Source organism: Scyliorhinus canicula, chromosome 4, assembly GCF_902713615.1.
Source record: "Scyliorhinus canicula chromosome 4, sScyCan1.1, whole genome shotgun sequence".
Lineage (NCBI taxonomy): Eukaryota > Metazoa > Chordata > Chondrichthyes > Carcharhiniformes > Scyliorhinidae > Scyliorhinus > Scyliorhinus canicula.
Window position 1 is genome coordinate 31227629 of NC_052149.1, and position 26980 is coordinate 31254608.

Below are 26980 nucleotides of genomic sequence, written 5' to 3' on the forward strand. Positions count from 1 at the left end.
ATTCCCCCCCGCCCTGATTATCCCCAGCACCCCCTCCCCAGGGATTCGACAGGACTGTGTGATGGGTGTGGCCAGCTCACATGCAAGGATCACCCAGGTGGAAGGTGCTACCGTGGGCATGAGTCAGACATTGTCAAACGATGTGGAGCACAGAGCTCATCTCAGAGTGGGCTGTCATCATCCTCCAGACCCGCTGTCACTGCCAACCCAGTGCCCCCAGCTCATAGCCCCGCAGGTATGTATAACGGAGAGGGTGTGCATGCGAGTGGTTTGGTGGTGGGGAAGGTGAGGGGGTGTGGGATGGTAGTGTTGTGGAAATTATAATAAAGACAAATTCTTGGAGTTCCATTAAACAATATTTATTTGAATCAAATATATTTGTGGAGAGGCCCATAGTCTGGCTAAGTAGCCCTTCCACAGCACTCTGAGATTCAACAGAAGAAAGCATATCTTCATAGACTGAAATAACAGCTTGAAGCAAACAGCCATGTTTATATTAAATAGACCTTGGAAAGTATGTAGGATGAAAAACGTAGTACGTATATTCTTGCCCTCTGCTAAAAACAACTCGAGTTCGCAGTTTGTTATCTTTCGGAGGACGATGTGTTGTCATAATAAGACCGAGACCAAAATACTAAGCAGTATTTTGTTGACGTTACCTGACCTACTTATTTCGTTCAAAAGCAGTGTTAACCGATAGTCAAGCATTTGCTAGCATGCTTCTAAGTGGGCAACTCATTAATTTCCCTTCCACAATTCCCTCCTTGGTGATCTTTTGATCAACACCTTTTAGTACATTACCGTGTTCTCCGTCGAGAAGGGTAGTTTATGATGTAAGGAGAACAGACGTATGCGTGTTATGAGCCAGGTACCAAGGAGGCTAGGGCTGTTCCTGTGTTCGTACAATACCCTGTGCAACATTTAAACAACAACCATACGAGAATTAAGATTACAATGGCAATTATAACCCAGAACACAATCTTCTGTCCTAACGATCCTAACCACCCAAAGCCAAAGTCCCATCCCTCCTTTGTGGTCAGGTTTCCTTTACTATCAGTCATCATTATTCTAATTGGATCCCCTTCCCAGGAGCCCCCACTAGTTCGATTTTCAACTCCTGACCCATCAAAGATGAATAGTCCTTTAGCTGTAAAGTGGAATATAGGGGGAGCCAATTCAAGGTCTGATCACACTGACTCATGCCGACTGAGTGGGTCCCATATGTTTTATGTTTCTGAAAACATATACTTCCTTTTGGGACTCCAGTATAATTGGGAAGGATCAAACAGGCTGACATGTTACATTAAACTTAGGCCATCACCGTCCCTCAAAACCAATCAAATCATATCCAGTTGATCTCCAATCTAACATATTCTGTGTATCTTCACCACATCCTGTACTATTTCTTCTTAGGCCCATTCTGCTATCTTGTTACTGGTGAATGGGATGGGTCGCACAGGGAAGACCTCCCCGAGCAACTGGGAATTTGTGTACAAACCCAACAACTGGATTTATTTACCCTCTCTACGTACAAGTGAGACATGTATAATAAGGTGTATAGTATGCAGTTCACCTCCTATGTGATGTTGGATTAATATGATAATACATAAGAACAGGAGCGCCGTCATTCTCTTCAGGTCAGCGTTTCGCTAGTACTCTCAAAGTTCCGAATGATGTAGTTTACACCGAGTTGCGTGGATCCAATCTGCATTGAGCCGCAGTAAATTGCTGCGTTGCAGATGAATTAAGCAGCAGCAAAACAGAGTGAGGAACCAATGCTGTGCGAGGGTGGTCGAGTACAAGGGACACTGATTTTTCTACTATGGCCGCCGTGGCTACCACTGCTCTTAAGCAATTTGGCATACCCTTTACCACAGCACATAGGGCCACCGAGTAATAGGCAAGGGGTCTTTTCCCTCATCCATGCTCTTGCACCACGACCCCTGTTGCAAATCCCCTTGCTTCATTCACATAAAGAGTAAAGGGCTTGGTGAAATTAGGAAGTCCCAAGGCAGGGGCGTTAATCATGGCTTGTTTCAAGTTACGAAATGCTTGCTCCCTCCCTGAGGTCCAGGTAACAACTGAAGGGGTGTCCTGTAGTGTAGCCTTGCACAGTACGGCATCCATCTCTCTATAGTCCGGTATCCACTGCCTGCAATAGCCCACTATGCCGAGGAAGGTGAGGATTTCCTTTTTCGTGCGCAGAGTTGGAACCCTTGCTACAGCCTGTACACTTTCAGACCCAAGCCTCCGCTGTCCGTGCCACAGCTGAAATCCCAAATACTGAACAGTCTCCTGACAGAATTGCAGTTTGTCCATTGAGACCCTATGCCCTCTTTCTGCCAGTTGTGATAATAACAAAAAGGTATCCTGTTGGCAAGCTAGACCCCCGTTTGAGGCTACTAATAAATCGTTTGCATATTGAAGGAATGTTGAGCCTGCAGACAACTGCACTCGTCCAAGTCTCATTTAATACTGTTGATTCCGATATGTAAAGCAAACAGATATTGACTTTCCGGGTGCAATGGTATGGAGAAAAAGGCTGAGAAAGTATCTGCTGTTGGTGGAAGACAGAAGACAAAACGACATATAGGGATAACTATTTTATTGATGGCTCTGAGATCTTGCACAAACCGCCACTCGTTGGTCTTCCTACTTTTGGAATGGGGAGTATCGGGGTATTACAGGGACTTTGTGTCCTCTTCAGCACTAGAGATGTACGAGGCAAGTTGTTTACACAGAGGGTAGTGGGTGCCTGGAACTCGCTGCTGGAGGAAGTGGTGGAAGCAGGGACGATAGTGACATTTAAGGGGCAACTTGACAAATACATGAATAGGATGGGAATAGAGGGATACGGCCCCAAGAAGTGTAGTAGATTTTAGTTCAGACGGGCAGCATGGTCGGCACGGGCTTGGAGGGCCGAAGGGCCTTTTCCTGTGCTGTACGTTTCTTTGTTCTTTGTTCTTTAACACCCCTTGCTGTAATAGTGCATTGATCATTCCCTCTATCCCTTTTCTGCTTCCAGTGCCAACCTGTATTGTTTTAAGCAGGGCAGGGCAATGTTCTTCTGTAACTGCACCCTATGCACTGGGGCAGAACGTATCTTTCTGAAGTGTTGGATAGTGTAGGCTTGTGAGGTGAACATATACCACCAACACTGAGGAAGGTTCAACTCTATTTTATTAACTAACTATTAACTAATCGACATACGAGAACTGCGGGTTTAAACGATGCTAGTTTAAACTAGAGACCTAAGCCTGTCCGAACCAGTTGAATCTCTCAGCATGTGGTGTGAGTCTGTGCTAAACTTGATGAGTTCTTGTTCTACTGAGAGGCAGCACCCAGAATGAGCGGGAACCGTGGTGCCCTCTGCCTTTATAGTGTGTGTATTCTAACTGGCTGCAGTGTTTGTGCATGTTGATTGGTCCCAGTGTATGTCCATCAGTATGTGTCTGCATCATGATATACTGGTGTATATTATGACAACCACCCCCCTTTTAAAAAAATGTTGATGTGAATATGTGATAATAAATAGTGTGGGAGTGTGAAGAATGTGCCTAACTAAATGTGAGGTGCTAAGACATATGTACAAATCTATATACAGGAAACAAGGCTATGTACAAAGTAAGGTGCCTGGCAGATGATTAATATGCATGAACTTGAACAAAAAACGATGCTATTTACAAACCACTGGTGAACGAATTTAACAAGGAAGGAAAAAATAGCTCAGAAAGTCCACTTATTTGCAGAGTTCATAAGTTCAGTCTCTGAGGTGGGCGACGAACTCTGGTTGACCACCTCAAGGGTGGGTCAGTAGCTGGCAGGTCAGGAGCTGGTCAGGGGGAGGCAGAGTGACCGGAAGCTCTGTACAGTCCATGGCAGGGTCAGCAGGGGGGCTGGGTGGGCTGCAGCACAGTCAGGGGGAGGCAGAGTGACCGGAAGCTCTGTACAGTCCATGGCAGGGTCAGCAGAGGGGCTGGGTGGGCTGCAGCACAGTTAGGGGGAGGCAGAGTGACCGGAAGCTCTGCACAGTCCATGGCAGGGTCAGCAGAGGGGCTGGGTGGGCTGCAGCACAGTCAGGGGGAGGCAGAGTGACCGGAAGCTCTGTACAGTCCATGGCAGGGTCAGCAGAGGAGCTGGGTGGGCTGCAGCACAGTCAGGGGGAGGCAGAGTGACCGGAAGCTCTGTACAGTCCATGGCAGGGTCAGCAGAGGAGCTGGGTGGGCTGCAGCACAGTCAGGGAGAGGCAGAGTGACCGGAAGCTCTGCACAGTCCATGGCAGGATCAGCAGAGGGGCTGGGTGCGCTGCAGCACAGTCAGGGGGAGGCAGAGTGGCTGGAAGCTCTGCACAGTCCATGGCAGGGTCAGCAGAGGAGCTGGTCGGAGGATCCCGTGACGACTGTGGAACAAGGCGAAGGGCACGCCGAGTGCGGCGCCGAATGGATCCGTCTGGTAACCGGACCAGGAAGGAGCAGGGGGGCCACCTGCCTGAGAACAACAGCAGGCGCAGACCAGCCACCATCCGGAAGATGGACCGTGTCGCGTGGCTGGATGTCGGGGAGATCAGCAGCACATGAGTCGTGTGTAGCTTTCTGTTTCATCTGAGACATCTGCATCCGGTTGAGCACAGGGACATGATCGAGGTTGGGGGTGGGAATCGATGGCACCGTCGTCCTGAGGGTGCGGTTCATCAGTAACTGTGCAGGCGACAGCGCAGTGGAGAGCGGGGTGGAGCGATAGGCTAACAGAGCAAGATGGAAGTCAGAGCCGGCATCGGCAGCCTTGCAGAGCAGCCTCTTGACTATATGGACCCCCTTTTCCGCCTTGCCATTGGACTGAGGGTACAGGGGACTGGACGTGATGTGTGCGAAGTTGTAGTGTCGGGCGAAGCTGGCCCATTCCTGGCTTGTGAAACAGGGGCCATTGTCAGACATTACCGTGAGCGGATTGCCATGCCGGGCGGACGTCTCCTTGCACGCCCGAATAACAGCCGAAGATGTGTTTGTGAACAGCGGCCTGTTTTCCGCCAGTGGCCATAGGGCAACATGCATCCCGTCTATCACCTCCTGGACCCAGGACATCCCGATGAAGGCAGCAAACCCAGCTGCCTGGGCATCCTGGTGGGCATGGTCCACAGGGAATTGGATGTACCGCTGGGCCTGGGCATGAAGGGCGTCAGTGACGGCACGGACATGTCCCCACTTGCCGACTGGAATGACCCCGTCGCGTAGAAATTCAGCGCGACTGTCACCTTGATGACCACCGGGAGCGGGTGTCCTCCCCCATACCCTTGTGGTGCCAGTTGTGCCATCATCTGGCAGGTAAGTCTGACTGTTTCTCTGCTCAACCGCAGTCTCTTTCTGCACGCCCGGTCTGGAAGGTCCTCAAATGACATGTGGCGCTAGTACACGCGGGGCCTCATCCGCACGTCCTTGGCCGCTCCTCCTTGGCCGCTCCTCCTCCTCCTCGACCTGTTGGGCGGTCAGCCCTCCAGTCTGAGCAGCTGCCACCTGCACCTCTGCTGCCCGCTCCTCTTCTGCAGCCTCCGCCTCCTCTGTGAGTGGCCCCCACTCATGCTGCCACAGGGCTTCATGCAGGGCTGCAGCCATCGCCACAGCGGTCAGCATCGCAGGTTAATGACCGAAAGCCATTATTTTCTGCAGGGGGTGAAAGGCAAAAATGTTAGCATGGCAAATAGATGCATGCCCAACCGGTTAGCATCACGGGCCTCACCCATGCATCACCCCCTTCCCCCCCCCGCACCCCGCACACAGGCCCCGTCAGTGCCCCCGGGATGGTGCCCGTCCCTGGGACACCATTGGCTGGTACTGCCTCACTGGCGGCTGCCATCTGTTTGGCCCTGGGTGGTCCCCCGGTGGGTGGCTGCCGGTTGGATTGGGTGGTCGGGGGGGGGTGGGGTGCCCATCCGTATGGCCGTTGTCACCCAGGGCCGGGGTGGGTGGCAGCAAGATGGCCACCATAATGGCAGTCGGTGCCTGGGCACTGCCCCTGTCCTGTAGGGGTGCACTCCAACTGCTCGGCCTCCTACCCCTCCCCTCCCCTTGCCCTATCAGGCACCCCCGCCCTCAACCCCCCCCCCCCCCCCCCCCCCCACCCCCCGCTGCAACCAGCACGGCTAATATCCATGCCGGCAGCCCGCAGTCAACCCACGCCACCTCGTATCTGCTCTCTCTCACTCAGCAGCCAGGACGCCAGGTTCATGATTTTTAAAAGCACATGAGGAATACGCCATCGGGAAATCGGCCCATCTGAGATGCTGAATCGCTGAGGCCCCAGAAAATCGGGAGTCAGGCCCACTAATGATAGGCCTACTGTACTTTCAGGCCGCGCAGCAAGTGCCGTGATTACGTCGTTTTTGGGGGGCCGGTGAATCCCGATTTGGCGTCAAACTGGCATCAGGCTTGATTTCGGCGTCGGAAGCTATTCTCTGCCCGATCGCGTTTCGCTATTTCGGCGTCAGCTAACGGAAAATCCAGCCCAGAGTTTTGCAGCTAACAGTCTTCCAAGGTTATTGGAACAACTTTAACCCAACAACACATTAATACACAAACGAGGGGAGAGAGTAACCATAAATCATTAGGTGACTGCACAATTTCATACATGCAATTATTTACTCAACAGAATGATGCTCAGTAAATGCCCTCTACTTAATGATCTAAGAAGCTGGAGAAATATGTAGAACACCACCATTTGATCCAAAATTTGATATTGCTGTGTCTCAATCAATCTTTGGGAGGATTGTCCTTCACTTGCGAGTGCTTGCCAATGTCTGCCTGAATGGCTATTATTTCCATAGAACAGGAAAAAAAACAGGCACAATGCACTAACAGCAAGAAAATCCCATTGACCAAGGTTGCTGGAATATGTTCGTCTCACAGCTTGAGTCATGAAGTGGGAGATATACAGGGCTTTGAAATGCAAATACATTAAAAATGAAAGAGTTTAAATCAATAAAGAAAGAAGTATTCTAAAATACTGGACCCTTATATAAAAACCGGAATAATATTGCTCATTGTTACTTACTGCTGTAGAAAAGGGAATAACAAAACAAGGTGGGCAGGATTCTCCGTCCAGCCAGTCCCGTTTTCCGGCATGGCACGTCTCCGTCAGCCGCGAGATTCTTTGTTCCCACAGCCAGCCATTGGGGTTTCCATGCCCACACCATCAGGAAACCCACGGACGTGGATGCACTGCCAGCAAAGCGGAGAATCCTGCCAACAGAGAATCCCACAGGCTGTGTATTTGTTGCTGGTCACACCTATACTGTCACCACATCAAGTTGTTGACCTTAGTCTCGAAGAAACATCGAACATTAAATTCTTTTTGTTGTAAATTTAGAGTACCTAATTATTATTTCTCTCCAATTAAGGGCCAATTAGTGAGGCCAATCCACCTGACCCTGCAATCTTTGTGTTCTGGAGGTGAAACCCATGCAGACACGGGGAGAATATGCAAACTCCACAAGGACGGTGACCCAGGGCTGGGATTCGAACCCCGGTCCTCAGCGCCGTAGACAGCAATGCTAACCATTGTGCCACGTGCCACCATTAAATTCCAGTATTGATTATCTCCAAGACTTGAGGTTGACAAGGAGAATACCACCATTAATACTACTGGATTTGTTTTATTGTCACGTGTACCGAGGCGCAGTGAAAAGTATTGTTCTGCGTACAGTGCAGACAGATTGTTCCACACATGGAAAAATTACAGAGGACAGACATAAATACACAGTGTAAATTCATAGACACAGGCATCGGGTGAAGCATAAGGAGTGCAGTACTACTCAATAGAGAAAATGTGTGAAGAGATCAGATCTATCCATAAAGACTCATTCAAGAGCCTTGTAACAACGGGGAAGACGTTTTTGAACCTGTTAGTGCGTGTTCTCAGACTATCGTATCTCTTGCCCAATGGAAGAAATTGGAAGAGAGAATAACTCGGGTGGGAGGGGTCATTGTTTATGCTTCCTGCTTCCCCAAGGTGATGGGAGATATAGAAAGAGTCAATTGACGGGAGGCAGATTTGTGTGATGGACTGGGCTGTGTTCACGACTCTCTGTAGTTTCTTACGGTCTTGGGCCGAGCAGTTGCCATACCAGGCTGTGATGCAGCCAGATAGGATGCTTTCCATGGTGCACCTGTAAAAGTTGGTAAGAGTCAGTGTGGACATGCCGAATTTCCTTAGTTTCCTGATAAAGTACAGGCACTGTTGTGCTTTCTTGGTTGTAGCGTCAACATGGGCGAACCAGGACAGATTGTTGGTGATGTGCACACCTTGGAAATTGAAGCTGTCAATCATCTCCACCTCGGCACCATTGATACAGACAGGGGTGTGTATGACACTTTGCTTGCTGAAGTCAATGACCAACTCGTTTGATGTCATCACACCACTCCACTAGGTTCTGTATCTCCCTCCTGTACTCTGACTCATCATTGTTTGAGATCCGACCCACTACGGTCGTGCCATCAGCAAACTTGTAGATGGAGTTTGAGTTGCTGGCAGGCTTGTCACCATGCAGCATGTGTGATGAGTAAACCTGTTTGGGCCACTTGCCGCATTGGATTTGGGGTTCAGGGAGGTCCCTCGATCAAAGGCAATCCAGGCTGGATTGAGAGACTGGTCATTAAGAAGGAATGGGTGCCCTCAGAAAGCCACCCACCTGCCATTGTTACTGACGCCCACCCCACCTCTCCCTAGGGGCTGGTTTAGCACAGTGGGCTAAACAGCTGGCTGGTAATGCAGAACAAGGCCAGGTTCAATTCCCGCACTGGCCTCCCTGAACAGGCGCCGGAATGTGGTGACTAGGGGCTTTTCACAGTAACTTCATTGTAGCCTACTTGTGACAATAAGTGACTATTATTATTCCAATCCCCACTCAGTGAACATGCCTCGGTGAACTTGCCTTGGACTCTGGTGCCTATTGGTCCAGCACCAACCATGGCCTCCCCAGTGGTGCTGCTGAGTGCAAGAGCTGCCAGTCTCTGATTAGCTGGCAGCTCTCACTATAGCAGTACTACCGCCCCAATCGTCTTGATTCCGGGAATGCCCACTGTTGACTGTGATGATATGTGCCTTCCAGCATTATAGTACAAGATGCTGAGCAGATCAAGGGTTAACATGGGACTGGAGAGTGGCACCACCAAAGTGTGACACATGTAGTCACATTGTCAGAGGACAGTCACATAGAACAATCTGTAAGCAGTTACTCTGCATGATGAGAGCAACAGCTTGCAATATCATACATGGAACTGTAAATAGTTAAAGCCGACCAATAAATGTGTTTATGTTTAAACACAAAAGCTTCAGACCTCATCTATAAGCCATCACTACAGCAGCATAAAGAACCCACATTTAGGGGCTGGTTTAGCTCACTGGGCTAAATCGCTGGCTTTTAAAGCAGACCAGCAACACGGTTCAATTCCCGTACCAGCCTCCCCGGACAGGCGCCAGAATGTGGCGACTAGGGGCTTTGCACAGTAACTTCATTGAAGCCTACTTGTGACAATAAGTGATTTTCATTTCATTATGACAATAGCCTTACTGCCTGATTAATGTCTGGTTCAGTGGACCTCCCCAAAAAGAGGCAGTGTGGGTCTCTCGTCGGCTCTCCAGCCAGCAAGCAAGACCTCCAGCAGAAAAACAAAATTCTACCCTGTGTTTCTATTATTTCGCAATGAAACTAACAGCCTTACATATGCCATAAAACCAAATTACAGCGGATGCTGGAATCTGAAACGAAAGAGAAAATGCTGGAAAATCTCAGCAGGTGCCAGACCTGCTGAGATTTTCCAGCATTTTCTCTTTTGTTACATATTCCATAGTTTCCCATATTACTAAAGTGTCGGCAATATGCTTCAAAAGTGCCTTATTGACTGTTAAGACACACTAGGAAGCCTTAAGACCCATGAAAATCACAAATAATAAATGCAAGTATTTCTTTGTTTTCTTTTATGTGGGAATTATACACTTTTTGTGTTGTAACCATACATTATTTAGAATAATGTACACTTATCTCATAATTGTACCAATGTGAAATAATGTTCAAAGTAATCTCCTTCCCGCTATCATCATATCATCAGCTATTATTTTCAAACCTTAATTTTTGATTAAATAATTTTTCATGTTTACCGTGTATACATATAAAAAATAGTACTGAAACATGTGGAACAATGGGGCAGCAAAAAGAAGTGAAATAACCTTTCACTTCTATTTTAGGCCTGCAGTTTTCCAGTCCAATTTGCCTCCTTTTCCACAATCTATTTAAATGAGCATTTGAAATGCCAGAGCACACAGGGCTATGGACCAAGTGCTGGAAAATGGGTATAGAATAGGTATAGAATAGATATAGAATAGAATAGAATGGGTATAGAATAGATAGGTTCTGGATGGTCAGCACAGACACAATGGGCAGAAGGGCCTCTCTTTGTCCTGCAATGCTCTATGACTCTCTCCTCATGTACCTCATAAAAGGGTTGCCTTTCCTGTGTGGCCTGGGCAATGCACATTTGGGGCGTGGTTGTGGGAAGAATCTGTTCTCGCATGCACTTTCATTAGGTGTCATAACTACCAGAAAGAATCCTAGCCAGTTTTCCCTTCCTTAGCTGGAGACACTTTGATCACCACTATCCTCTCAATTGTTCCTTTCTTGCAAGAGCACTGAAACTGATGCCAACATTTATACATTTGCATTTTAGCCTCTGATGTCTAATTTTAAATTAAAACGTGTTACTTTCAGAATCACTTGACAGCAGAAAGTTTTCAGCAGCACATATTAAAACTATTTTGCACTTGGGCTGTAACTGTGACAAACTCAATCGCACAAAGATTAGTGCAACCTGCATTCCTGCCATCTCAGTGGTCTGGTGGAATATAATGGATAAGATACGTGGTGCAGTGGATTTGAACACTATTGTTTCACATCAAGCATTAAAGTTCAATTCTTGACACAATATTGAAGGCATATTCTTTCTAACGGAGCACAAGGTACAGGCAATAACCAACTCCATCAAGAGAAAATCTAACCATCTATCCATTTGACATTCAACAGCATTATCTTAGCTGAATACCCTATCATCAGCATTCTGGGGCTTACAATTGACTAGCGCAGCCCGTTTAGGAGGGTGGGCTTGACGGACCATGTGACCGGCTTGGGACCTATCGCACGGGAGCGTGCGAGTCCCAGCCAATAGGGATTTTGCATGGGGCCCTGTGGGCAGGACCCCAGGCTATGTGGATCCTGGAGCCGAAGTGACCATCCTGTTGTATGGTGTTGTGTGCCTGTTACTTATATGCATTTATCTTTCATCAATAAACCTCTTGTTAACTACTGGCAGCCTCCAGTGTATGCCTCAAGCCACCACATAGGTGATGAGGTAAAAGATTTGATCGCATCGCGCATTATTTTGTAATTTGAGGAGGGAAGGAAGGAGCACTTGAAAAGGAAAGAAGGACCAATGAGAGTCGGGAAGCATGAGTGAAAATGCCTATCTAGGCCCAGGTCGGCCAAGGGGCTGAAAATTGGAGTCAGTACATCGAACGGCTTCTCATTTTTTTTTACCGTGATTGAGATTATAGGGGAGAACAAGCAGAAGGTCATATTCATAGCAGTTTGCGGTCCCCAAATGTATAATCTATTAAGAACCTCACGTCACTGGAGACTCCTGACTCAAAGATCTTTTATCGGATAGATAAGTTGGTCAAAGAACACTTCAACCCAAGGCCTTCGATTATCCTCCAATGGTATAAATTTATCACAACGGTACAGGGCCCTGCCAAACCCATCTTAGCCTTCATAGCCAGGTTTTGTCAGCTCGTTGGACACTGCGAGATTGGAACCCCACTGAGTGACATGTTATGCTGTTGACTGGGTTATGGGATCCATAACGTCAACATCCAGAAGAAACCCCATTACATTGGAAAAAGTGATTGAGACAGGTCAAGCGACGGAGAAAGGCGCCACTGAGCTCCAAAGCATTGCTGTAGGGAAGGTCAGTCAGACATGGACAGTATGGCTGCAAGGCATGCAGCAGAATCAATGGGCACAGAATAGACCCAGACATCTCCTCAGGACTTGGCTGGAGACAGTGCACGGGAAAAGGACTGGGCGTCGACCCAATTCTGAGGTGGACCTTTATCAGTGAGGGAGGGACCATCCCCAAGAGACCTGCCACGTTCAAACGTTTGTGTGTTTCCGATGCAATAGCAGGGGTCACATTCAAGCACGTTGCCACATTAGGCAAAATGCGTCAATGTAAAGAAAAACAGCAGCAGCAGCCCACGGCGCCACTGAACATAATGGAGAAGAGCTCTGAAGAGGAGCATGCAATGTATCAGTTGAATGCAGTAGAGTTGAATAGGACAACCCAATTGAAATTGTCCTAAGGGTAAACGACAAACCCCTCAAAATGGAAGTCGACACTAGGGCTTTGGTGACTGTTGTGGGGGAGCCAACCTTCAAGTATATCCATGATGGAACTCAACCTTTAAGTTTGAACAGCACCACAGCCAAGCTTTCCATTTACACTGGGGAGACCTTGAAAATCATTGGAATCACCATCACACCAGTGACATATAAAGAACAATGGGCCAATCTTCCCTTGGTTGTTGTGGAAGGGCCTGATGGGAAGAGACTGGTCACAGAAGATCAGACTCAATGGGCTGGAGATACAATAGAATTCCGACAGTGTCATTCAAGATGTCCTGAGGAGGTATGGAGGAGTTTTTCATAAAGAACTGGGCCGGATCAAAGGCGTCAAATCTATATCAATCTGGATTCGATATCCAAGTTCTTTAGAGCCAGACCAATGTCCTATGCCCTGCATCAGAATGTTGAAGATGAATTTAATGGATTAGAAGGACTGGGCATAATCAGACTAGTTCTGTTCTCCGAGAGGTCAGACCCCATAGTAACCATTCTTAAATGATAATTTGTGGGGCTTACAAACTCACCTGGCTGCCCAGGTGGATAGGTATCTGATTCCCTGTATTAGAACATAGAACATAGAACAGTACAGCACAGAACAGGCCCTTCGGCCCTCAATGTTGTGCCGAGCAATGATCACCCTACTCAAACCCACGTATCCACACTATATCCGTAACCCAACAACACCCCCCTTAACCTTACTTTTTAGGACACTACTGGCAATTTAGCATGGCCAATCCACCTAACCCGCACATCTTTGGACTGTGGGAGGAAACCGGAGCACCCGGAGGAAACCCACGCACACACGGGGAGGACGTGCAGACTCCACACAGATAGTGACCCAGCCGGGAATCGAACCTGGGACCCTGGAGCTGTGAAGCATTTATGCTAACCACTATGCTACCGTGCTGCCCAGCCTATTGAGGACCTCTACACCTCAGTATTGAGGACCTCTACACCACATTGACGGAGGACCTCACCTACTCTATGTTAGATCTTAGCCATGCAAAACGTCAATTAGAATTGGACAAAGAATCCCAGAGGTTTGCCACAATAAACACCCACAAGGGAATTTTTCAGTACACAAGACTGCCATCCAGTATCGCTTCAGCCTTGTGGTTTTCCGGGATACGATGGAAAACCTCCTCAAGGGAATTCCACGGTGAAGGTCTACCTCAGCGACATTCTAGTCACTGGCACCACCTCTGTAGAGCACATGTCTAAGCTGGAGGAAGTGATAAGGAGGTTTCGGGTCTCGGGGGTCCGCCCCAATTGCAGAAAATGTCCTTTCCAGGCCTCATAAATGACATATCTAAGATTCCTTGCTGATGCGAGAGGGTTATATTCCCTGGGAGAGAAAATCAAGGCTATACGCGAATCCCTGCATCCAGAAATGTAAGTGAGCTCAAATACTCAAATACTTCCTCAGTATGATAAATTATTAGGAAGATTCATTTCAAATTTAGCACAACATTGACATCATTACACCAGCTGCGAAAGAATAGGCTGCGCGGTAGCATGGTGGTTAGCATAAATGCTTCACAGCTCCAGTGGTCCCAGGTTCGATTCCCGGCTGGGTCACTGTCTGTGTGGAGTCTGCACGTCCTCCCCGTGTGTGCGTGGGTTTCCTCCGGGTGCTCCGGTTTCCTCCCACAGTCCAAAGATGTGCGGGTTAGGTGGATTGGCCATGCTAAATTGCCCGTAGTGTAAGGTTAATGGGGGGATTGTTGGGTTACGGGTATACGGGTTACGTGGGTTTAAGTAGGGTGATCATTGCTCGGCACAACATCGAGGGCCGAAGGGCCTGTTCTGTGCTGTACTGTTCTATGTCTATGTCTAAGTATCAGCTTCGGGCAGACAATGGGATTGGCGTCTCTGATATTCCAGTCCCCCACTGGTGTCAGGATCGAGGTTCGCACCCAGTGCCAGCAGTCACTGGGTCATTGCAAATGGGTGATTAAGACCTGGTCGCATCCTATTAATGGGTAGCGCACCATATTCTCTAGGCCCGCGTGATTCTTCGGTCCACTAGGCTGGGAATCATATGAGTGAGAATTGGTGAAGGTCTTGACAAACATGTCCCTGACAAAATGGACCTTGTGGTGGGCCGTGGGAGTAACTGTTCAAGAGAGTTGCTCCCAAAGTCCATCGGAGGGCCACCCTCCCCCACACAATGAAAGACCAGCCCAGCCCTCCATACGTCCCCCACCGCCCATGATGCACACAGCACAAGCCAGGAGAATGAGGGATTACTCTTCGCTTGCCTGGATGAATGCTGCTCCAACACTGTCCGAAGCGAAGCAACCAACTTGATCAGCGCCCTATCCAGTACATAAACAATCATAGTTTCCACCATCGGTGCAAAGTGGCAGCAGTGTGCATCATGGACAATATGCACTGCAACAACTCACCAAGGCTCCTTCCACAGCACCCGCAAACCCACAAACTCAACCACCCAGAGGGGTAAGAACAGCAGATGCATGGGAGCACCACCACCTACAAGTTCTTCTCCAAGACTCAGACCACTCTGACTTGGGACTCCTCGTCACTGGGTCAAAATCAAAGGTAATTCAGGATGGCACGAACTGAAATAAAATGAAAATGACTTATTGTCACAAGTCGGCTTCAAATGAAGTTACTGTGAAAAGCTCCTAGTCGCCACATTCTGGCGCCTGTTCGTGGAAGCTGGTCCGGGATGCTGGCCTTGGTCTGCTTTACAAGCCAGCTATTTAGCCCACTGTGCTAAACTGCTGGCCTCGCTACTGATGTTCACATTCCAAGAATGAATTAATAAATGCACTAAATGTTCCTGTGAGTTCGCACAATGAGCTGTTTTCTTTTGTGACTGGGTTCCAGCCTCGTCTGAATAGAGGGCGACAACAATCACTTCCCCTTAAAAGATTAAGTAATGTTTGGTCAATTGTTCCTGGTGTTGATCATTTTACCATTGACATAAATCATTACGCATCAGCCTTTAGTTGCAAGTGTGTAGCACGACTGCATGTTGAATTTCAAAATGGAAAAAGTATACATTATAACGCATTCCAATTGATTTTAGTAGCTGTTTTTATTTTATCTGTAATGAAAAGCGACTATTATTCATTGGAATCTTCGAAGGAGACTGCACCTTTATTCAAGCTGCGAGCCGAATTCTAAAGAAAGTTTGAATGTGAAATGCTGCGCCACAATTTATTCAAATAGATTCTTACATAACTACTTTGGTCAGGAGAGGAAGATGCAAATGAGATCAAATTAAATTAAAATCTTATACATTTTTTGGCTTTCACTACTAAGTACTGTATCTTAAACAAATAAACAGATCAGAGGTTTCCTCCTATATTAGGCACAGGCATTTCTGTAACCATGGTATTTATCACCTATCTCCAGTGGGTCGGGAGAGCACTATTGGGCTGCGATTTCATGGGAGTTTTACTAGACTCTCACACCGGCAGTGGATGTGTGTGTGGTGAACCATTGTGTGCACCTGTATTAGGGGATGTAAGGTAGGACTTGCACTACAGGTTCGCCGGTAGCCCCCACCAGCTAGCTCCGCCCACAAGGAGCCGTATAAATATGCATGTCCTCCTCTGATCTGCCATTTTGCCAGCTGCAGTACGAGGCCATGCATCTGACTGCAATAAAGCCACAGTTGCACCAATCTGAGTCTTTTGTGCAATTGATCGTGCATCAATTTATTAGTCAGATTTTCTAAGAAATGGATATCAGAATCAAACCAGATCACCTGCAGCTGGATCAGCACTCGCCCGATGCCAGAAAGGACTTTAATCACTGGCTAGCTTGTTTTGAGGCTTGCATCAACGCTGCGACCCCCACGCCGATGGAAGCTTAGAAGATTCAGGTCTTATACTCCAGGTTGAGCTCCAACGTGTTCCCGTTGATCCAGGACGCCCCGAATTACGCGGAAGCAATGGCACTCCTAAAAGAGAAATACGCAGAGAAAGCAAACACGTTCTTCGCCAGGCACGTACTCGCCACTCGCTCTCAACTCCATGGTGAGTCTATCGAAGACTTCTGGCGGGCCCTAATCCCACTTGTACAGGACTGTGACTGTCAGGCCATTACAGCCACTGAACATTCCAATCTCCTCATGCGCGATGCGTTCATAACGGGGATTGCGTCGGACCCCATCTGACAACGACTGCTGGAAGGAGCCATGCTCGACCTAACGGAGACAAGAACTTTAGCTCTCTCTATGACAGTTGCATCTCGTAACATCCAGGCCTACCCCGCTTGCCGCACTGCCCACCTGTCCTACCCCTCCTGGACCCCGCAAACCACCCTCCCGGCTGCCTAGTCAATATGCCTGTGCCGCCCACCAATCCGCAAACCCTGGGGGTTCCCACTGCTACTTCTGCGGTCAGCAGAAGCACCCCCGCCAACGCTGCTCGGCCCGCGCCGCCACTTGCAAGTCGTGCGGTAAAAAGGGCCACTTTGCAGCTGTGTGCCAGGCTCGCGCAGTCTCCGCTACCGTGCCTGCAATCGCCCCCTTCCTTGGGCAAAATGCACAATGGGCACCGCCATCTTCCCCTCCAGGGGCCACATGCGGCCAGTGGGCGCCGCGATCTTCTCCTCCCAGGTCCACGTGTGGCCAGTGGGTGCCACCATCTCCCTCCCTCAGTCCATGTGCGGCCCATGGGCGCCGCCATCTTGCCCCGCCCCCGCAACGTGCGCCCCATGGGCACAGGGCACATTTTGTTCCCCACAGGACCTCCGGAAGCCACCATCTTGTCTCCCCCACGGGGCTGGAACGCCAGATCTGGGTCGCCGACGCTCTCCATCTAAAACCTCGGACAACCACCCGCAGCTCTCCTCGATGACGCTGGACCAGTCTTGTCCTCATAACCTGGCCATCGCTTCGACGACGGTGAAAATTAACGGCCATGCGACCTACTGCCTGCTGGACTCCGGGAGCACCGAAAGCTTCATATACCCCGATACGGTAAGGCGCTGCTCCCTCGCGGTCCACCCCGCCAACCAACGGATCTCCCTGGCCTCCGGATCCCACTCTGTCCCGATCGGAGGGTTCTGCATGGTCAATCTCACTGTCCAGGGCATGGAATTCAGCGGTTTCCATCTCTACGTCCTCCCCAACCTCTGCGCTGCACTATTGCTGGGCCTGGATTTCCAATGCAATCTCCAGAGCCTCACCCTCAAATTCGGCAGGCCCCTACCTCCACTCACCGTTTGCAGCCTCGCAACCCTCAAGGTTGAGCCCCCCTCCCTCTTTGCCAATCTAACTGCGGATTCAGCGTCACTAACGGGGTCTCGGTCTTCCAAAGGGAGATGGACCGAATGGGCGACTGGTACGGTTTGCGGGTCACGTTTCCGTACTTAGACAATGTCACCATCTGCAGCCATGACCAGAAGGACCACGACGCCAACCTCGCTAAATTCCTCTGCACCGCCACTCTCCTCAACCTTACGTACAATAAGGAAAAGTGTGTGTGTTCCGTACGACCCGCCTAGCCATCCTCGGCTATGTCATCCAGAACGGACTTCTGGGGCCCGATCCCGACCGCATGCGCCCCCTCATGGAGCTCCCCCTCCCCCATTGCCCCAAGGCCCTCAAACGCAGCCTGGGGTTCTTCTCCTACTACGCCCAGTGAGTCCCAAACTATGCGGACAAGGCCCGCCCACTCATACAGTGTACTCAATTCCCCCTCGCGGCCGAGGCACAACACGCCTTTGCCCGGATCAGAGCAGACATAGCCAAGGCCGGGATGCATGCAGTAGACGAGGCACTCCCCTTTCAAGTAGAAAGCGACGCTTCAGATGTCGCCCTCGCCGCCACTCTAAACCAGGCAGGCAGACCCATGGCATTATTTTCCCGGACCCTTCATGCCTCTGAAATTTGGCCCTCATCCGTTGAAAAAGAGGCCCAGGCTATCGTTGAAGCTATGCGGCATTGGAGGCATTACCTGGCCAGTAGGAGATTCACTCTCCTCACTGACCAACGGTCGGTAGCCTTCATGTTCAACAACACGCAAGCGGGGCAAGATCAAAAATGATAAAATCTTGCGGTGGAGAATTGAGCCCTCCACCTACAATTACGAGATTTTGTATCACACCGGCAAACTCAACGAGCCCCCAGACGCCCTTTCCCGAGGTACATGTGCCAGCGCACAAGTAGGCCAACTCCGGGCCCTACACGACAGCCTTTGTCACCCGGGGGTCACACGACTGTACCACCTCTTCAAAGCTCGCAATCTGCCCAACTCCGTTGAGGAAGTACTGACAGTCACCAGAGACTGCCAGGTCTGTGCGCAGTGCAAGCCGCACGTCTACCGGCCAGACTGCGCTCGCCTGGTGAAAGCCTCCCGCCCCTTTAAACGCCTCAGCGTGGATTTCAAAGGGCCCCTCCCCTCCACCGACCACAACACATATATCCTCAGTGTGGTCGATGAGTTCTCCAGATTCCCCTTCGCCATCCCGTGCCCCGATATGACGTCTGCCACTGTCATCAAGGCCCTCAGCACAATCTTCGCTCTGTTCGGATTCTCCGCCTACATCCACAGTGACAGGGGATCCTCATTCATGAGCGATGAGCTGCGTCAGTTCCTGCTCAGCAGGGGTATCGCCTCCAGCAGAACGACCAGCTACAACCCCCGGGGAAATGGGCAGGTAGAGGGGGAGAATGGCACGGTTTAGAGGGCCATCCAGCTGGCCCTATGGTCCAGGAACTTCCCAGCCTCTCGCTGGCAGGAGGTCCTCCCTGATGCACTACACTCCATCCGGTCACTACTGTGCACCACCACAAATAACACACCCCATGAACGTGTTTTTACCTTCCCTAGGAAGTCCACATCCCGGGTGTTGCTCTCGACTTGGCTCACAGCTCCAGCACCGGTCCTGCTCCGTAGGCACATCCGACTCCACAAGGCAGACCCCTTGGTGGACAGGGTACACTTGCTCCACACCAACCCCCAGTATGCCTATGTGGAGTTCCCCGACGGTCGCCAAGATACTGTCTCCCTCAGGGACCTGGCTCTGTCATGTTCCACTCCCACACACTTCCCCACCCACGTGCCACCCTCCCCTCCCCGGCGCTCCCAACATTAACGCCACCAGGTCCATCCCTCTTTCCCCTGCCCACGCAAGAGGATGAAGAAGATTTTGGCATGCTCCCGGGGTTATCCGACTACTGGCCAGCACCAACACCGCCAGCACCGACATCGCCGCCACCATTACGTCGCTCCCAGCGAACCATCAAAGCACCGTGATTGACTGAACCTCTGATGGGCACCGGACCGTCAAAATAGACATTTTATTTTCCCTCCCCACTGTAAATTATTTGCAACACTGTATATAGTTCCACGCCACCCCCACCGGACTCATTTTTAAAAGGGGGTGAATGTGGTGAACCACTGTGTGCACCTGTATTAGGGGATGTAAGGTAGGACCTGCATTACAGGTTCGCTGGTAGCCCCTGCCGGCTAGCTCCGCCCACAAGGAGCCTTATAAATATGCATGTCCTCCAATGATCTGCCATTTCGCCACGCATCTGACTGTAATAAAGCCACAGTTGTACCAATCTGAGTCTTTTGTGCAATTGATCGTGCATCAGTGTGCCTGCAGGAATAAAACAGATGTGGTTATTTCCGTGTTCCCCTGGGGCATCTGCTGGATTTACAGCAGGACACTGTTAATTTGAGCCCCTCTTCATTTAGGAAGCAAAATGTTCATATTTCATGGCCTCTGCAGGAGATGCCCTACCACCTGTTTACACTGAAAATATTCACCACTCTTCCTCACGATACAGGACCTTCTGACTCATCAGAAGGAATTTGCTGGTACTAATCAATTATTTAGGGACAGATTCCTTGAACTTCTGGTTTTGTCCACTATCACTACTGGACTCAAAGTATTGCTAGTTTTTTCTTTAACTGGACCAACTGCATTTTGTCTAGTTATTCGCAAAGCGGAAAAGTTCCATCCTCCTGTCCTAAGATCTAGGAGAAGGGAGGATGGTCGGTAGATGTAAGCACAGGGGAGATTCGGAAAGTAAAAAATCATGAAGAATATGCATAGGCCAAGGGAAAATTAGACGATACTGGGTGGAGTTTTCTCAGCTTTTTCCAAAGCGTCGGGCAGCAACAGTGGTGTGTAGCCGGTGGGGTGCGCGAAGAGACTTTCCTAGTTGGGGGGATGTTACAGTGGGGAGGCCAGCTACTTAGATCTCAATTGAAATGTATTCCCATGGGGGGGGATCTCATAACGTCACTGGCGGGGAATGGGGACAATCGAGCGGAAAAATCCCGCTGGCATAAAAGTGAATTTGGGACTTTCCCTCGGTCCACCACCCCACTCCACCATGGGAGGTGGAAAGTTCCCCCCCCCCCCCAACCCCCCTCATTATCCGTGGAGCATTGTATTAGATAATCAGGGACATCATTACAGTAATATACCAAATGTAAGTTCCACATTTCAATCGTGACTCAAGATGCTCTTCCTGTGGGTAAAAAAACTAGAGCAGCAATTTGCTTAATCCAGAGCATCATTCCCCTTTCAATTTAATGACAAGTGCATGGTTGGCACTTTGGGTTGACATGCTTATCAATCTTTCGAAACCTGACGAGAGACAGTAAAATTATAAAACTTTTTTATTGTGTAGTCTGCATGTGGTAGATTCTACCCTTCAATATATAATTCAATTGCCTATTTCAATGGTAGATGTGAACAGGCTGCAACCCAAGAAGGAAACACTTGCATTTAGTGTCTTTCATGAGATCAGGACGTCCCAAAGCACTTTAGAAGCAGTGAAGTACTTTTTTTGAAGTGTAGTCTCTGCTGTAATTTAGAGAATGCAGCAAATTGTGCTCCACAAACAGTAATAAGGCAATCACCAGGTAATCAGTTTTAGTGGTGTCGATTGAGAGGAAAGTAGTAATCAGGGCACTGAATATAGCTCTTCTTTGAATAGTGCCACTAAATCTTTTACGTCCACTTGAGTGAGCAGGTGAGGCCCCTGGATAAGGTCTCACCTAAAAGGCAAGACCCGAGACAGTTCAACACTTTAGCAGTCTTGCACTGAAGTGTTACTCTGGATTCTGTGCTGAAGTCTCTGGAGTGGGACTTAAGCACATAGCTTTCTGAATCAGAGGTGAAAATGTGACTGCTCAACCATGGATGATGCCTGGAAAACTAAATTATTAATGTCTCACTTTGCACTATCAGCAAAATAGGGCAGCTCTGGCTAGTAGCAATGAGAGAAAGTCTGTTATATTTCCCTAGTTAGCCACCAAGAGAAAAGAAGTAGAGGTATCACACTCTTAAGTTTGTCAAAAACACAGTGGAGGGTTGCTGTACCATCAATTCACTGCAAGACGATGAGAGCGAGTAACAGAGGCTGTATTAACCGAGAACTTGCCTGCCTGTGAGTTCAGTAACAATGAGTGCCGCCCACAGGTGGCCAGGTCTATATACAGCCCCGGGGGGCGCGGAGCCAGAGGCTGAGCCCACCGGGGCTCCTGTACAATACATTGTGATAGATCGTATTACTATTTCCTGGTTGATGGAACCATCAATTCACCAGACACGTGTTTCCGATATGAATATAGGCTTTAATCTACTTACTACAGAGCCAGCCTGTTACCCGTTGATGAACTCTCAGTGAACTGCAGGCTGACTCTGGACAAGGGTATTTATACAGCAGCACTAGGGGAAGGAGTCATGGGCGGAGCCAAGGGTGGAGCCCTGTACAAGCTCCTGAGCATTCCCAGAGCTACTCCCCCTAGTGGTCGGATAACGCTACTGCGCTTACAAAGGTATAGTGTGAATTATCATGTTACATTCACCACACCGGTCATAGGCCACAGTACTATACAGACAGGGTAGATTGTATTGCCAATTCCTGGCCATAGGTCACCGTATTAAACAGACAGTTTATACTATGGTGAATACATTCACCACAAGGGTTTATTAGATGTTCTTACAGTACAAGATGGTGAACTAAAAACTTACGCAAGCACTCTGCTGATGTCACCATAGGTCACATGATGTTCCACCGGTAGGCAGTATTATTTGAATACATAAAACCCTTCCCCTGTCTCCTTTAGTGCAAATGACTTTTCTTTTCAACACTTCAACAACAGACCCAACTAAATTAGCACTAGTGAGCACTGCTGCCTCACAGTGCCAGAGACCCGGGTTCAAATCCAGTCTTGGGTCACTCTCTGTGTGAGGTTTGCACTTTCTCCCTGTCTCTGCGTGATTTTCTTCCGGGTGCTCCAGTTTCCTCCCTGAGATACCCTCAATTACGACACAGGAGAGAAGATTGGTAATTCAAAGGCTTTAATTACCAGAGAACCGGACAGCTGCCGAGAAGTGTGGTCACAGCATGCTGCCCAGTGAGCATCACCTTATATACCGTTTCCTGGGGGCGGAGTCAGAGGCGGAGTCCCCCAGGGTTCCAAGCCTGGTCTTAAAGGGCCAATGTATTAAAGGCAAGGTACAGTTACAGCAGTTACCGATACCATTCATCACATTCACGCTCTGTTTAAAAAAACACATAGTCCGTCGGGGGTGAAAGTGGCGTTATAAGTTCAGTCTTTTGGATGGTCTGACCGTCTGTGCTGACCTTCTCCGCTCCAGTGGTGGTGCCGTGGATACAGTCGATTTCGGTGATGGTATATCCGGGAGCACGGTTGACTGAGCCTTTACCCGCTTCGGAGCGGGGGTGGGGTGGTATCCGGGGTGACTAGAGTGATTGGTGCCGGCGCCGGCTGGAGGGCAGGGGGCACTATGGGAGGGGCGCTGTCAGGGTCGGCAGTTGGTGCGGGGAAGGGAGCGTCGGTAGGAGGGGGGGGTCGGTGGGGAAGCCGGCGGGTGCCAGGTGTTGCAGGGAGACGGTATCCTGCCTGCCGTCGGGGTGTTTGACGTAGGCGTATTGAGGGTTTGCGTGTAGCAATTGGACCCTCTCAACTATCGGATCTGTTTTATGGCTCCTCACGTGGCTCCAGAGTAGGACTGGTCCTGGAGTCGTCAGCCAGACCCCAGAGGTGGACTTCCTGGGGAAGACAAACAAACGATTGTGAGGGGTCTCGTTCGTGGCTGTACAGAGGAGCGACCTAATGGAGTGCAGGGCATCGGGTAGGACCTCCTGCCAGCGGGTGATTGGGAGACTCCTTGACCGTAGGGCTAGAAGGACAGCCTTCCAAACTGTTGCGCTCTCCCTCTCCACCTGCCCGTTTCCCCGCGGGTTATAGATCGTCATTCTGCTCGAGGTGATGCTCTTGCTGAGCAGATATCGACGCAGCTCATCGCTCATGAACGATGTACCCCGGTCGCTGTGGATATAAGCGTTGAAACCAAACAGTGTGAAGATGCTGTGCAGTGTCTTGATCACGGAGGCCGAGGTCATAGTGGAGCAAGGGACCGCAAAAGGGAAGCGGGAGAATTCGTCAATGACGGTGAGGAAATAGATGTTGCGGTTGGTGGGCGGGAGGGGCCCTTTGAAGGCCACACTTAGTCGCTCAAAGGGCCCAGAGGCCTTTATCAGGCGAGCCCTGTCTGGTCGATAGAAGTGCGGTTTGCACTCCGCACAGATCTGGCATGCCTTAGTCATGGCCTTGACCTCCTCTGTGGAGTAAGATAGGTTGCGGGACATGATGAAATGGGCAAGCCGGGTAACCCCCGGGTGGCAGAGGCCATCATGGATGGCTCTCAGGTGGTCTTTTTGCGCGTTGACGCACGTGCCGCGGGACAGGGCATCCGGGGGCTCGTTGAGCTTCCCTAGGCGATATTTAATATCGTACATATAGGTGGAGAGCTCTATCCTCCACCTCAGAATTTTGTCATTCTTTATTTTGCCCCGTTGTGCGTTATCGAACATAAAGGCAAACGACCGTTGGTCGGTGACGAGGGTGAACCTCCTACCGGCTAGGTCGTGCCTCCAGTGCCGTACGGCCTCCACTATGGCTTGTGCCTCCTTCTCGATTGCAGAGTGCTGAATTTCCGAGGCGGTGAGGATTCGGGAGAAGAACGCTACTGGTCTGCCCGCCTGGTTGAGGGTAGCAGCCTGGGCGACGTCTGATGCGTCACTTTCTACCTGGAAGGGAATGGCTTCGTCCACCGCATGCATGGCGGCCTTGATGATGTTGGCCTTGATACGGCTGAAAGCCGACTGGGCCTCAGCCGTCAGGGGAAAAATCGTGGTCTTAATGAGTGGTCGGGCTTTGTCCGCATATCTGGGGACCCACTGGCCGTAATAGGAGAAAAGCCCGAAGCACCGTTTGAGTGCCTTGAGGCTACGGGGGAGGATGAATAAAGCTCTCCGTGGTCCCGGAGTCGAATAGGCAGGGAGTGTCGTGGCCGTTGATTCGTACCCGCATCATTGAGCTCCGCAGATGCTTTGGCCGTGATTGATCGAGCGTGATCGCTCCTAGTTGCGGGTATTCAGAGTCCTCGGTTAAGTCGGACTCACAAAATGGCCACCGCCGTCGGTCGCAGGTGTCGGGATTCGAAAATGGCTGCCGCCAAGATGGCCGCCCCCATGACTTGCACGAGGTCGATGACGCGTCGGAAGTAGGCGTGTCCGGCCACCGCGCGACCACGTTGCGGGCCCTGTGAGGCCGGGAGCTTGATTTCTGGGCCTAGTGAGGCTTTTGTTTGCGGCTTTTGGGCCCAGCCAGGCAGACTTTAGCGAAGTGCCCCTTCTTCCCGCAGTCATTGCAGATCGCGGAGCGGGCCGGGCAACGCTGATGTGGGTGCTGGCCTTGCCCAGAGAAATAGCATGGGGAACCCCGCGAGTGAGCGGATCGCCACGCGACACAGGCCTGTAGCGTGGCCGAGTCTGGAGGGGAACGAGAGGGGTTCACAAGGTCCGCGGAGTATGTACGGAGGTTATGGTGGGCCATTTCTAGAGAAGAGGCGAGCGTTACTGTGCCTTGGAGATCCTTTCCCTCGTCTTCTAGGAGCCGCTGCCGGATGTACGAGGTCCTGATACCGGACACGAAGGCATGACGAATATGTAAGTTCATGTGGACTTCTCCCGTCACTTCTTTATGATTGCAATTCCTCGCGAGCGCAGTGAGTCTCTCCACGTATTTGTCTAGAGTTTCCCCGGAGCGCTGGCTGCAGGTCGAGAGCAAATGTCTGGCGTGTACCTCGTTAATCGGCTTTCCAAAACGTTTCTTTAGTATATCTACCACAGTTTCGTATGTCATAGTGTTCTCGATCACGGAGGAGAGTCGGTGGCCCACCCGGGCATGTAGTAGGCTCAGCTTGCGAGCGCCGTCGACTTCAGTCTCTGAGGAGTTTAGATGGGCCTCAAAACACCGGAACCAATATTTAAACATTTCTGGGGCCTCCGGCGACCGTGCGGCCAGGTTGAGTTTCTCCGGCTTTAGAGCGCTGTCCATTTTGATGTGTCTGGTAATTAAATTGAGATACCTTCAATTACGACACAGGAGAGAAGATTGGTAATTCAAAGGCTTTAATTACCAGAGAACCGGACAGCTACCGAGAAGTGTGGTCACAGCATGCTGCCCAGTGAGCATCACCTTATATACTGTTTCCTGGGGGCGGAGCCAGAGGCAGAGTCCCCCAGGGTTCCAAGCCCAATTGCAAAGGGTCAATGTATTAAAGGCAAAGTACAGTTACAGCAGTTACCGATACCATTCATCACACTCCCACAGTCCAAAGATGTGCAGGTTCGGTAGACTGGCCATGCTAAATTGTCCCCTTGGTGTCCAGGGACGTACTGGTTAAGTTTTGGATCTAGGGCGGGGGAGTGAGCCGAGGTAGTGTACTCTTTCAGAGAGTTGGTGTAGACCCAATGGGCTGAATTGCCTCCTTCTGCACTAAAGGGATCCTATGATTCTATGAAATATCTATAACATTACTTTACAACACTGTATTGTTTATATATATATACACACACAGTCAATAAGACAGTCTCTTTGGAGGACAGTCTCTTTGAGGTAATACTCAACGTTCTGGCTACTTGAGACCTGGGAAGTGTTTTCCTTTTTTCTTGTTGGTGGTACTTCTTGAGAAATTAGCTTGGCATCTGTCTCATTAGTGCTGAAGATTCTGTTAGGACAGATTCTGCAATTTCCTCTGTAGCAGGTGTCAGTTCCGATGTATCACTGCCCATATATTTTTATGTGAAGTCTGTGTTGCAGATGCCTAGTCAGCTCTCAACGGTAACTAAAAGACTTGGCCATCGCCATAATTTTTGAAAGTTTTAAGTCGGAGCAGAAAGATCGATTCATTCCAGGAATGATAATAGAAGAAATAGGTCTTGGTTATTTTATAAACAAACTTTATTAAAACTTTTTTTAAAAATGTAAACTTTTATTTCAGCTCTAACACTAATAGATTGCATGCAGTTTCTTAACCTTGGCACAGTAGTTTGCATTAAACATCACTTCAAATAAACATGCTGCTCTCACGCCACTTACACACAGGCCAAGGCAAATCTTGCATTTATGAAGCACTTTTTTTCTTTTGTTAGGGACATTTGTTTAGAAACTTTTTCCAAAGCCTTCCTCGGTGGCATCTTTCATGATCTCTCTG